Below are 14,043 nucleotides of genomic sequence, written 5' to 3' on the forward strand. Positions count from 1 at the left end.
GGAAAGTTATGAAGGACATAATGGCAGCTATAGTAGATTTGCAGGTGATGGTGGCAACTACAGTAGATACAGTTCTGGTTATGGTGGTGAAGGGGGGGATGGATCACAATGTGGAAACCAAGATGGAGGATATGGTGGTCATGATGCTGCAGGATATAATGGTTACAAAGAAGGAGAAAACTTTGGCAGTGGAACTATGGTGGTGGTGGGAATTATAAAGATTTTGAAAATTATAGTGGACAACAGCTATCAAGTAATAGACCAATAAAGGGGGCAGTCCCTATGGTGGTTATTATGAATCTGGTGGTAGATATGGTAGTAGAGGGTTCTAAAAACTCAGCAGGAAAGGGCTACAGTTCTTAGCAGGAGGGAGAAGAAGGAGTTGTCAGGAATGTTGCAGGTTACTTTGAGACAGTCATCTCACATACATTAGAGGAACTACAAAAATCTGCCACAAAAGAAGTGGAATGATGATCATCCATAGCTAGAAAAGTTACTGCAGCTGAAACAGGAAACCCTTCTTGCTCAACTGTCATAGCCACAGTTTGCAAAAAGTGCAGTTAGTGAGTAATGCAATGTAGTGTGAATTCGATGTACATTCCTGAAGTCTTTTATTGGTTGTCGCTTTTTCTTTTCCTTTTTTGGCACAATTTGTAAATTGTGGTAGGGGTGCCAAGGATAAAAAAGTAAGGGGTTTTTATTCTCACCCACCTCAAAAAAGGGGATGCAATGGTTTTAAAACGTCAATATTTATGACACCCAAGAAATTACAGCCTTTGCAATTACTTAAACCAATGATTTAAAAAAATTCTAGATGTCAACATAAATAGGTGAGCAAAAATGTTTAAGGACCACAGGTATAGAGGAAGCAACTCAGGCTTTGGAGTAAGGAGGCTTAGATGCTATTTGTCAGTTGTGTGGCCTTGGGCAAGTTGATTTACCTCTCTCAGTTAGGTTTCCTCCTCTGTGTACGTTATCACTAAAATTGATGTAATAACAGCACACGAGCATTAAGTCAGATAAGACACTTAAAAGAGCCTGAAACTGGTAAATAATAAATAGTACTCCCTTTCTGCTTAAAACAATGCAGCAAGAAGGTATTGATTGATCCATTCAACAGCATTTTTAGCACCCATGTGTTAGTTTCTATTCTAGGACCTAGAAATACAGGATGAATAAAGCAAACAAGGTCACTAGGTCGTGGATAAGAGCGAGATCTTGGAGCCAGATTGTCTGGATTTGAATCTACTCTTCACTAGCTCTGTAATCACTGACAACTCATTTAATGTGTCTCAGTTTCATGACCTATAAAACAGGGATGATAATAGTACCATGAAGAGTCTGTGTGTTGAATTGTAAAGGAGTTAAGAATGTGCTTGGCATGTGGTAAGCATTCAGTAAATGTTAGCTATTAACATAATTCTTCATGTAGTGTACAGTCGAATGTAGAGAGAAGGAGGTAAGAATATTTGTCTGATTTTACAAGTAAAGAAACTAAAGTTCAGAGAGGTTAAGTAACCTGCCTAGGTCAAATAGATAATAGGGGTGGAGATGAGACTTCAAAGCCTACACTATCTCAGTCAAGCCCAGTGGACTCTTTCATGGCATGTCTTCTCTAGGACATTTCCTCACTACAGATTTTATTGGTTTTGTTATCAAAGAAGAGTTTTCAGTGGAGGACTTAGGAAAACCCAAGAAAACAATTGGTAAGCTTCCAGACCCCTTCATTATTTCGGGTCTGTCCACTGCAAAGTCTAGCTTCTGTCCCTTTGGGTAAGACAGAGCATCCCCCAAACCATGAAACAAATCATCTGGAAGGAATTCAGAATGAGGCACAGGAAGCATGTCATGCACAGAGGTGGTGACGACCTTAGAGTCAATATAATATCAACTGTCCTTTTGTTCTTTTGTTTGATATTGTGCCATATTCTGCGTACTTTTTCCTACATGATGAGGTTATCAGGTCAAACATAAAAATCTCTGCCTCTTCATAATTAGTGGAATCCCACACACGAAACTAGAAACCCTAGCACAATGTGCTATATCTTAACTTTGATATGAAAAACCAGCTCTAGGACTCCTGGAAGAACGTGATGAACTGAGGTACGGGGGCCAGGCCAGAATCCAGAGGAGGCTCCATGTAAACTGGACCTTGAGGCATGGGTCGGCACTCTCCAGTCAGAGAAGGGGAAGAATATTCTGGGTCCTAAACAAAAGTCAGGAAGTCTGAGAGGGAAGGAGAGTTAGGTAGAAAGGGCTGGAACATGCTGTGCAGGAAAAAATTCTGTATTGAGACAAGAGGATGGAGCTCCGTGAAAGAAGGGACTTTCCTCATTCACTCTGATGCCTACAGTGGTGCCCGCCACTTAGTTGGTACGCATTAATTACTCGTAGGCTAATTGAGTGCTAAAATCCTGTATCTACTCCCAGAGACATTGATTCAGTTGATCTGGGATAGGGCTGGGGCGCTGGCATGTTTTAAAAATTCCCTAAGTGGGCCGGCCTGGTGGCTCAGGTGGTTGGAGCTCCACGCTCCTAACTCCGAAGGCTGCCGGTTCGATTCCCACATAGGCCAGTGGGCTCTCAACCACAAGGTTGCCAGTTCAATTCCTCCAGTCCCGCAAGGGATGGTGGGCAGCGCCCCCTGCAACTAAAATTGAACACGGCACCTTGAGCTGAGCTGCCGCTGAGCTCCCAGATGGCTCAGTTGATTGGAGCGCATCCTCTCAACCACAAGGTTGCCGGTTCGACTCCTGCATGGTATGGTGGGCTGTGCCCCCTGCAACTAGCAACGGCAACTGGACCTGGAGCTGAGCTGCGCCCTCCACAACTATGATTGAAAGGACAATAGCTTGAAGCTGAACGGCACCCTCCACAACTAAGATTGAAATGACAACAATTTGACTTGGAAAAAAGTCCTGAAAGTACACACTGTTCCCCAATAAAGTCCTGTTCACCTTCCCCAATACAAAAAAAAAAAAAAAAAAAAAAAATCTTCAAAAAAAAAAATATTCCCTAAGTGACTCTGATGTACTTTTAGGTTGGATACCATTGGAGAGGAGAAAACTTATATATATGGTTTTCTGTGGGTCAGAAGCCTAACTCTTTGAAAACACCTCGGATGAAGGTACAATGGGATTTTCCTGTTTTAGAGCAGCGGGAAATGTAAACTGCCAAAGATTTGTTTGAAAACAAGCCTGACAGGTAGGGTAAAATATTAATGGTAGAATCTAGGGGATGGGTATAGAAGTGGGTTTATAAAATATTTTTTCATTTCAGATGTATTTAAATTTCTTTTTCTTAATAAAAAATTAGCTTGAGCCAGGGATAAAACACTATTTGAGTCTCAGTGAGAAATTGATAGAAACCTGAACGTGATTTTAGTCCTACTTTCTATGAGGAGGCAGAGAGGAGCAGCAAAGGACTTCCAGGTCGAAAGGTTAACAGTGTTGGGGTAGTGGGGTGGCGGGAGGGGGTGTTATCCTGCTGGAGCAGAAGCAGGTGGCTCTGCTGAAAGAACCCAGGAGGTTGATTAAACTGGGTTCAAGTGATGGTGGAGAATTGGTGTAACGTCTCTGCACCTTAGTTTCTTTATCAGTTAAACGAGAGTTATGTTAATAACTGTTTTAAGCACAGAACTCACAGAGATGTTGTGAGGATCAAATGGTGTAAAGGGTATGAATCAAACGGTTTTCAAAGACTTTCCAAGAGGTATGATGGCAGAGATAGTTTTAAGGGAATCGGTTCCTGGATCCTGATTTCCATGTAATTTTGCTAGAAAAGATTTCTCAGAGAAAACGCTGTGTGTTGAGGTGTTATGCAGTTTTTCCTTTCTCAACTCCCATAACCAGCCATGTCCCATTTGATAAAATAAAAAAGGTTTACTTGTCCCCATGTTATTTTGTACCTTGCACAGGGTGTAAACACCTCTGGAGCGCCAAAGAGAGCATTCAAAATACTGAGGTAGGCTAACGTTTTCCTCATCCAGGCAGCATGCACCCAAAGCAGGGCTTGTGTTTTTCCCTGATGCAGCTGAAGGTGGCATGAAAGGTGGCAGCTGAAATGGACTGTTTTTGCCCCTGTTGGGATGTTTTGAATCCGGTTATACTATAGAAGATGGACACAATGACTTTTTATTTCACCACCGCAGCCTTTCCATCTCTTGAACGTTGTCAAAGAGTCTATCACTTCTCTCATAAGAGTCTCATAAGAGCAAAAACACACACACCAACAAACCTTCCCAAACAAAAGGAGGGTATTGATAAAAAAAAAAAAAAAAAAATCAAATACAATGGCATTTTATATATTTCTTTTCATTCAGGAACAAATTCTCAGTAAGGTTCTTCTCTCTCTCTCTCTTTGAATTCAGAAGTGAGATGGTTGTCATGGGGATGTGTCTTAACATGTTTATTTGAATAGAAAAATGTAGTCAGATCTTTCCTGACACAGAAAAAATCTGATTTGGTCGGCTGGTTTGACAGGGATGGCTGACTTTGCCAGTTAGATGTTAGGTAGATATTTCCCATAACTCAAATGAACTAAAAATACAGGACTAAGATTTTTGAATAAAATGCATTTAAATCACTTGATTTAAGAGAGAAAAATTCCTTGCCAAAACTTTTATTACCCAAGGTATTTTGAAATTAATAATGTTTTCATTTGCTAATCCTTTTTGAACATATCAGGTTAATCAAAATACCTCTAGGGGGAAAAGTAATAGGCATGATTTAACAATCATTTGAAAATTATTGAGAAAGCCTTTTTGATAAACTTCCCAGATATCCAGAAAGCGAATGACTCTCACGACTAGATAGCAAACCCTTTTGTAAGTTAGGTGCTTATAATTCTCTGCTTGCAACAGAATGGAGGGAAGAATCAAGTTTCAGCTAACAGATGACTAAAAAGTAGATTTTAATGACAGATCACTCCATGATTTTTGGAATATACCTTGGAAGGAGTTCAAAGAATTAAATGATATTGCTGCAACAAAACTCCTTCTATTCCCAACTTCTGACTTATGTGAACAAGTTTTCTCAACACTTATATCTACAAAAACAGAAAATACAGTGGAATTAATGCGGAACTCTATCTCAGTCTAGCAATAACATTCACATGAACCAATTTTTCAAATTATAATTTATCTTAGTAAAAGAGGCATTTATAATACTATTTTATTTAATAATTTTGATAAAAAAGTAATGCATTATTCATTTTGATCATTAGTGTATGACTAACAATTATAATGATAATTCCTAGAATTGAGGGTTTTTTTTGAACAATTGTAACAGGTGTGAGGTGATGTCTCATTGTGCTTTTGATTTGCATTTCTCTGATGATTAGTGATGTTGAGCACCTTTTCATGTGTCTGTTTTCCATCTGTATATTTTCTTTGGAAAAATGTCTATTCAGATCCTCTGCCCATTTTTTAATCAGATTTTTTTGCTATTGTAAAATTGAGTTATTAACAAAGAAAAGTTTAAAGTCACAGGAAATTACAAAAATTTATATGTGTGTGTGTGTATATATATATATATATATATATATATATATATACAAGGTGTGATCAAACAATACAGTGAATGTCTAAATAAAAAAATTATTACAGTAAAAGACACATTGCCATGTATTCTCCTCGAATATTCCCCCCTCACTTCAAACACACTTATCCCATCGTTCTTACCACTTTCTGAAGCAGTTCTGGAAGTCCTGTTTCGTGAGTGTCTTTACTTCCACCTCCATCGTGACAACGCTCCGTGTCACTCATCCCTTCTGGCACAGGGCAATTTCTGTCAAATACAAACATTGCAGTGTGTCCTCATCCACCTTATTCACTGGATCTGGCACCGTGTAATTTCTGGCTCTTCCCCAAAGTCAAAATGTGAAGCAGCCACAACAGTGCAACTACAGACATTCACGAAAGAGGGCTTCCAGAACTGCTTCAGAAAGTGGCAAGAACAATGTGATAAGTGTGTTCGAAGCAAGGGGGAGTATTTTGAGGGGGATTAATGACAATGTGTATTTTACTGAAATAATTTTTTTTATTTAAACATTCACTGCATTTTTTTATCACACCTCGTATATGTGAAAAGAATTCCTCGCCCGCTCCACCCATTCCTTTTCCTCCTGTGTTTCCTGGCTCAGTGAGGGGTGCCATTTTCCCTTAGTCATGAAAGCCAGAAACCTGAACATCATCCTTACTTCTTTTTCTTCCCCTACATCTAATGAATTTATACTATTTCTTAGGTAATTCTTATATTCATCTCTTCTCTCTTTCTCCCCTGCCACTGTCTCACCTAGAGTATTGTTAACATATTTTTCATTAGTTTACCCGATATTAGACTCAATCCATTCTACTCTAGTGCCTGCAAGGAGGACAAATTTATCTCTCTAAAATTCAGAATCAATCACAACACTTCTGTAGTTGTATAACTCAATGATTCTCCATTCCCTTAAAATAAAATCTAAATAGTTAGGACTATATAAAAATGTTTTTGTGATCCGGCTCCTGCTTTTTCTATCCTTACTCCTTTACTCTTTAACCTCTAGTAGTAACTCAAAGCCTTTTTCTTCCTCGATACCCCACATCCTTGATGCTAATCCCTTTGCCTGATACATATATATATATATATGTGTGTGTGTGTGTGTGTGTGTGTGCTTTTGTCCCCTTACCAGACACGTCTTCAAAATCTAACCTCAGGAATTATGAGTTTCTCTGGAAAGGCTCCTTTGTCTCCTTCAGACAGATGTAAGTGATTTCCCCTTTTCTTTTTCTCTTACGCATTTATGCAGTGCTTACCACATCCCTGGCACTCTGCTAGTCTAGCTGAGCTGTTAGTTCTTCATCCATATCCCTTGACCCCTCCTGTGAGGTCACCAGCAGATAGTTCCTATGCATGAGAATGGCTTCCTGTGTCTTTCTGTTTGAGGGGTGCCTCAGTAGCAGCCTACTACCAATGAAGAACAAGCTGGTGGACTAATATCCTGGGACAATGCTGAGGTGTGTTCTACATCATCATTCAGAGGGTCCTTGTAAGAATGAGCCCCAATTGCCCACAGAGGTGACCCTCTAACTCACGTGTAGTGTGTTGGCTTCCTTCCCTTTCCTTTTTTACTTTTCCTCTCCCTCACCATGCTCTCCAGGATCACCTCTCAAAGAAACAACTTGTACCCTAATCCTTTTCTCAGGATCTGGGAGAATCCCAAGCTAGGAAAGTCAGATTCTGGCGATATAATGATGAGTTTCATATAAACCTTCATTATATTTATTATATTGCATGCAAATAGTAATGTAAGCTACAGAAGGATCACAAGCATCTAGAACAGTGCTTGAATGAGAGTGTTGAATGAACAGCAGTAATAGTTAACATTTATTGAGTGCTTACTATGTGCTTGATGTATGATTTTTTCAGAAAGCATTTAATCATCAAAAAAAACATATGAAATAGGTATTATTATTGTTCTCCTTACAGATGTGTGGGAATTAGCGTTAACCAATGGATTCAAATCACCCAGTTTGTAAATGGTGGACCTATTTCAGATTAAGTTCCCTTTGACACTAGAACCCATTCTTTCAAATTTTTTGTTTTGTCTTATTTTTGTTGTTGTTATATGTCTGACTCCCACATTACATTTTTGCATCCCCTATACCTAGCTTACAACCTGAAATATAGTAGGAACTCAGTAATTTTTGTTGAATGAATAAAATGAAAAGTGGCTTATTTATACATACTTACGTTGAGGAAGAAAGGAAAGTGATGTTTTCTGGAGCCATTAGGAGAAAAGCCTTGACTATAGCCCAACATATTGTCTCCTTTAAGACAAGGCATCCTTGGGAGGCTCCCATTTAACTCTCCTGACAGTTTTGACAACCAACTCAACCTGGATTCCATTTGGCTAGCATTGGAGCTGCCTTCCTTGCTGAATTCTTTTTCCATCTAAGAACTTAACCCATAGCTTTTTCTTTCATTTAAAGTGTTCCTGGCAGAGGCATTTAAACCACTTCTGACCTGAATTCCTTGTACCTGATAATTTGTAAGTCAATGAAAACAGGGACTTTTTTGACCATCATTGTGTCCTCAGCTCTGACTCTGCCTGGTATTCAGGAGGTACTCAATAATTATTGTTACTGAATAAATGAAGAACTATAGAGTTGGAATTGTCTAGTTTCCAGTGATTATCCATGAAAGACTATAAAAACTGTCTTTGGGGTTTTATATCAGTATGAGTGAATACTTACTGTGTTTGCCAAAAAAGGAACTTCAATTTTAGGTTATATGAAATTTTAGCAAAAAGAATGTTAGTCCTTCAACCACGATGTGGAAAAGCATAACTTTTCAATTTTTCTATAAATAAAATTAGTATTTATTATGAGCCTACTGTGGGCAACAGAATATCCAACTCAAACTGACTTAAACAATAAAGAATTTATTGGCTAATGTAAGAGGAAGTCCAAAAGTAGGGAAGAATTCAGGGTTGGTTTAGAGGCTGCATTATGTCATCCAGAACTAAGTTCTTTTTATCTTTCTGCTCTGTCACCCACACCACTGGCTTCAAACTAGTGCTGGTCCCCCTCATAACTGTAGGGTGGTGATCAACAATGGTTGGACTCCAACAACATCTTGTTTAAAAGAAAGATTGATTGGCTTCCATTGATTAGGATGAACCTTCCCAGAAACTTCCATAAAATTGCTTTTACTCATAATCCCTCAGAATTTGGTCACTGATCTATTCTTGAATTAATTAGGGTAAGGGATAATTAAAATACTCTTGGACCAATCAGGTATCAATTAAGTCAAGGCCAGTTACCCAAGATTCATTGCTGGTACTCAATGGCCGAGAGTGAAGGAATAGATTCAGGGGGATTAATCACAATGTCCAACTAAAAATGTTTATTTTGCTAAGTGAGTAAAAACTTAATCACAATCAATTCAGCGTCTCTGCTTTACCCCAGATTTGGTGGCGAGTAGGATTTTGGAAGTGCCGTAACATTGAGGACGCATCCCAGTCTGGTTGTCACCCATCCACATTAGCATTCACTGAGACACTGTTGTTTACATTTGGTTTTTAGTCACAGGTGACTTGTCACTGTACCTGACTACTGGGATCCTCTTGTTCTGATTCTCTCTCCTTTCTCTTGCACCACTCTCTTGAGTAAATGGAATTACTCTGCTGAGGTATATGGGGAACGATGTGAAGTTTTATCATGTCTACCTGTCTGGTCAGGGATTTTAAACTCAAATGCCTTTAGAGGCAAGTCAATATAGTAGACCAGGTGTAAGATAACAGGGAGTGAAGGCTGGAGAACCTAGAGAACCTCTGCTCAAAGTTATTCAAAATCAGATTGTTTACGAATCCTGTGATCGCCAAACAAGACCTGCTTGTAGACCAGATTCAGTCTGTAATGTACTTCACTCTGGGGTCTGGCCACTTCTCTAGATGCTACCTGGGAAAGAGGACACAAGCCCCCCGCATTTCCCCGCATTTCGGTCTTTCCAACCTATCTTCTGTGTCTTTCATCTTCCATGCGGGGGATCAGTTGTGGGAAGTAAACGGGAGTGCAGGTCCCTTTTTTTTTCCAAGGAACAATTTCCAGTTAAATTCTCCTTGTATTTCCCCTCTCCCTATCCCAGGGGACTTTTCCTAGTCTAGGGTATGGGGTGTAAAAAGCCTTCAACAATTTGCAGACTCCCAAATCAATTATATTATCCAAGCACAGGCATTTTTTCCACTTCTAGGAGCCCAGCCCAAAACTCAAAGCCAAGAAAAGACTCTTGGTTTCTCTCTTTTGCTGCATTATTTCTTCATAAGGCAATGGGCATAAAATTCCTTAACTGGAAGGAAGAGGGAGAAGAACCATGGGTTGAAATATGGAGAGGTATTATCCTGTTATAGGATAAATATAATCAGGAAACTGCTCATCAGACTACATTAGGAATGTCTTATGTGTTGCTGTGTATCTCATCTGAGAAGGAACATATTCATCCAAAGGAGACTCAGAGGATGAAAGGATTTTGAATCACATTATATGATTATAATCAATAAGAGTTCTGTATATCATTCAGCATCTAACACTGAGGCTATAACAGACAGATAGGCTAGCGTATGCTGTGATAACAAATGACCTCAAAAAATCGTGGTGGCTTACAACAATAAAAATATATTTCTTGCTCATGTTACATGTCTATCATGGTTTGGTCTCTTCTATGGAGATAGAGTCATTTTTATTTTGGGACTTAAGACATTTTTATTTTGGAACTCAAGACCATTGTGGCAAAAAAGAAAGCGACAAGGGCAGCCCTTGCTCTTAAAGCTTCTGTTTTCATTTGCCAATGTTAGTCACATGGCTACTCCTGAGATAATAGGGTGAGGAGGGCTATTTCATGAAGGGAACTCCGAATATTTCATGGGCAGAAATTCTGTACCATCCTCTTTAGCGATCCTCTGTGGATCATCTAAGAACCCCCAAGGGTTTGCATAGTTCAAAATGAAGTCTTGTTGATAGCATAGTAATATTTGATACACATTAGCTATTATTGTATCTTATTAAAAAGGGAGAATTCTTTCTATATGTTACCTACCTACAAATCTTTTGAGGATGAACTTTCTGGTATTTCTTATTTAAGCAGCAGAAGATACATTGCTGTCCTAATCTCCAGCAGGATACCATGATACCCAAAGAACAGCTAATTCAGAATATTTAGCACAAAGAAGAGAAGCTTCCAGTGGGACAAGATGGGTGTTTCCAAATATACAAAAGTCTTTATATGAAAACAAATTACACAAACCAATAACGTGAGCACGCTCAGAAGACAACTTTGGTAGTAGAATAATACATTTGTCTGGCATGGCTTAATTCTCCCAAGAATCTGTCTTTAGTGCCCTGAAGTACATGACCTTTGTTGAAGACCCAATAATAACGAAATTTACGATTATATAGTGCTTATTACATGCCAGGCATTGTTCCAACCCTTTATGTATGCTAATTCACTTAAGTTTGCAACAACTCTATGAGGTAGAAACTACTACTATTCTCCGTTTTTCAGGTAGAAAAAATGAAGCACACAGATTAAGGAACTGCTAAAGTCACACGCATCTCGTAAGTGGTAAAGCCAAGAGTTGAATTTGTGAATCTGTCTCTAGACTTCATCTTCTTAACCCTTGTGCTAAAGTGCCTCTCTATAGTTGGGATTCACTTATTTAGTCAGTTTGCTTTACAACTGTTCAGTGCATTTCTGATCTTGATCCTGCTGTGGGTCTTCTGTGCCACTCTCCAACAAGACACACCTTTTAAATTATACTCGCTGTGTACACTTTTGGTTTGTCTCTGAGAATGACTTGTCTGTAATGAACCCTCAGGCCAATAAGATCTATGACCTGGGCTGGGGATCTGGAGCCAAGTTTGGAACTGGTGTTATAGAGAGGTGGTGGTGGTGGCGGGGGAGGATAGCTGGACCTTGACCCTGGCGGTGGTAGGCTGGCCTGTGGTCACGGGGTGAAGAACAAAGTGGGAACGCCATTTGAGAGCCAGGTCAACAGTGAGCCGAGCCTCACATCAAAGGGGTCTGGCAGCAAGACCAACACCTGGGACACAGCAATAATTTGGCAGCAGGATGACCTGGCTGACAGATGACCTGGCAGGTTCAGGAGGGAAGACGGAAGTTATAACCTGTGGAGATGCCTGAGAGGGAGGGCTGAGTAGAAAGAACCTCTCATAGGACCCTGGTTGTCTCACCTGGCTGCTGAGGTAGCTAAGCCAGTCTGGACATGAGTAACCTTTTCCTTCCTGTTAGTATTTCTCTGTACACCAGCAATCTGATGCAGAACCTTCCTGACAGGCTTAAAACCTTCTTTACTCAAGTACTGGGGAGACTGGGGAGAGTTTAGTGTTATGTGCTTTGACCCTGATGCCTGGGATTAAATCCCAGCCCTGCTACTTACTGGCTCAATCACACTGGGTGATAAATTACCCAACCTCTTAGTATCTTAGTTTCTTCATCTGTAAAATAAAAAAGATAACAACAGTGTTACTCCAGAGGTCTCTGAATCAGCATAGCACAGGGATTAAAGAAAATGGGCTCTGGGCCAGCCCGGTGGCTCAGGTGGTTGGAGCGCCATGCTCTTAATGCCAAGGTCGCCCGGTTTGATTCCCACGTGGGCCAGTGAGCTGCGCCCTCTACAGCTACGATTGTGAACAAGGGCTCTCCCTGGAGCTGGGCTGCCGTGAGCAGCCAGAGGTTGGCTTGAGCTGCCTACCGTGTGCTGCTAGGAGCGGTCAGTGGCCAGCTACCGACTGACTGCCTCAGCTGGAGAGGAGGGGACTGCAAGGCTCATAACACCAGCATGGGCCAGGGAGCTGTGTCCTACACAACTAGGCTGAGAAACAACGGCTTGAACCTGAGTAGGTGGGGAAGGTGGAAGAAGGGGGGGGGGGGGAAGAAAATGGGCTCCAGAATCAGGATGCTTAATTTATGTCCTTAATCTTCTACTTATGTCTATGGGACCTCAGGCAAGTTACAAGATGTCTTGCTTCAATTTTAAGGTCTATAAAATAAGAACTAATATTACATATAATAATCTAATCTAACATTACAATAATAAATTATATATATTCACATATATGTATATATATATATATATATATATATATATATATATATATATATATATATATAGAGAGAGAGAGAGAGAGAGAGAGAGAGAGAGAGAGAGAACTGGCCTGCACATAGCAGACACTCAATAAATGTTAACTATAATCTTTGCTGCTAGCTTTGCGCAGTGACCGTATCGTAGCCAATGAGGTTTATCTGAGGCGCGATTATTGCTAATAATTTTTGCTGCCTTTATCAGACGACCAAACTTAGAAGACTCCCACAAGACTTCCCCTTTACCCACTCAACTTCCTTTACCCACCCAGCCTTGATGAGCTAGTCTTGAGCAGAAGAAACTCAGTTCAGTTTTAGTCCCTTCATCCAGTTGGAGCAGGAAGAAAGCTGCACTTTCCCTGGCAGTTAATTTTGCGTTGGGAAAGACACACCCAAAGACACCTGATCTCCAGACATGCCTATTGACTCAAGGCAACTTCTAGAAGGAATTCTGTATTGATTGTGGTTAGGAAGGTGAGGGGAAGGGTGTACAGTCTTGTCCATCCCCACTAAGAGTTGCACAAATCAGAGCAAAGTTCCAAGCAAGATATCATTCTACCATCACATTTGGAGGGGAGAGCATAACAAATTGTTACTTTGCTTTCTAGTGTTTCCTGGTGAAAAGATCGAGGGTGGGAGTTCAATGTCTTCATCTCCTGAGAGAGCACCTCTATCTTAGACTATTTTTCCAGCAGTGTTTTGTAGTCTGTTGCTCCTGGAGAATAATGGGTTATACCAGGTAAACACAAAGAATGTTGATTCCTTTCCTCCCGGTTCTCTTTTTAACTGCTTGGGGAAATTTTTTTTTGTCTGAGAGAGGAGGCTTGTAAAATAAATGCTGTTGCCTCTTCAATAACTGTTAAGATGTTATAGGTTAATAATCAGGTGGGCTAGTAAAATTTAGGGATAAGATGATTCTTTCACTTATAAAAACACGCTATTGTCACAAATAATGCCATGTTATTCCTTTACCATTTGTTCTTTTTTTAAAAAAAAATTGTTTAAGTGTGTTTTTCCAGGATCCATCAGCTCCAAGTCAAGTAGTTGTTTCAATCTAGTTGTGGAGGGCACAGCTCACAGTGGCCCATGTGGGGATCGAACTGGCAACTTTATTGTTAAGAGTACCGTGCTCTAACCAACTGAGCCGGTCGCCCCTACCATTTGTTCTTCTTTCAATGAAATCTTTTGGTTTCTTGAGTATTTAGTGAGTGCCTACAGGGAGAAAGGAGCTCGGCACACTGGAACAGATACCTTGTTTCTTCTTCCCATTATTTTCCAGCTTTCTTTTCTGAATCTTGGCATGTCCAAGTCCCTAGCCTTTCTTCTGTCTATCCAGAGACGCTTCACAGAGGGCAAAGAGAGAAATAACTTTTCTACTCGTTTGTTCAGCAGAGTCAGTCAT

General features: G+C 40.1%; 1 pseudogene; it reads left to right on the top strand.

Annotated features, from left to right (window-relative positions):
• Positions 1 to 12,763: 12,763 nt before the first annotated feature.
• LOC141572621 (U4 spliceosomal RNA) lies at positions 12,764 to 12,827 on the top strand (annotated as a pseudogene).
• The last annotated feature ends 1,216 nt before the right edge of the window (positions 12,828 to 14,043 follow it).

The sequence above is a fragment of the Rhinolophus sinicus genome, chromosome 14 (assembly GCF_057876585.1).
Source record: "Rhinolophus sinicus isolate RSI-liver-muscle chromosome 14, RSI-T2T, whole genome shotgun sequence".
NCBI lineage: Eukaryota > Metazoa > Chordata > Mammalia > Chiroptera > Rhinolophidae > Rhinolophus > Rhinolophus sinicus.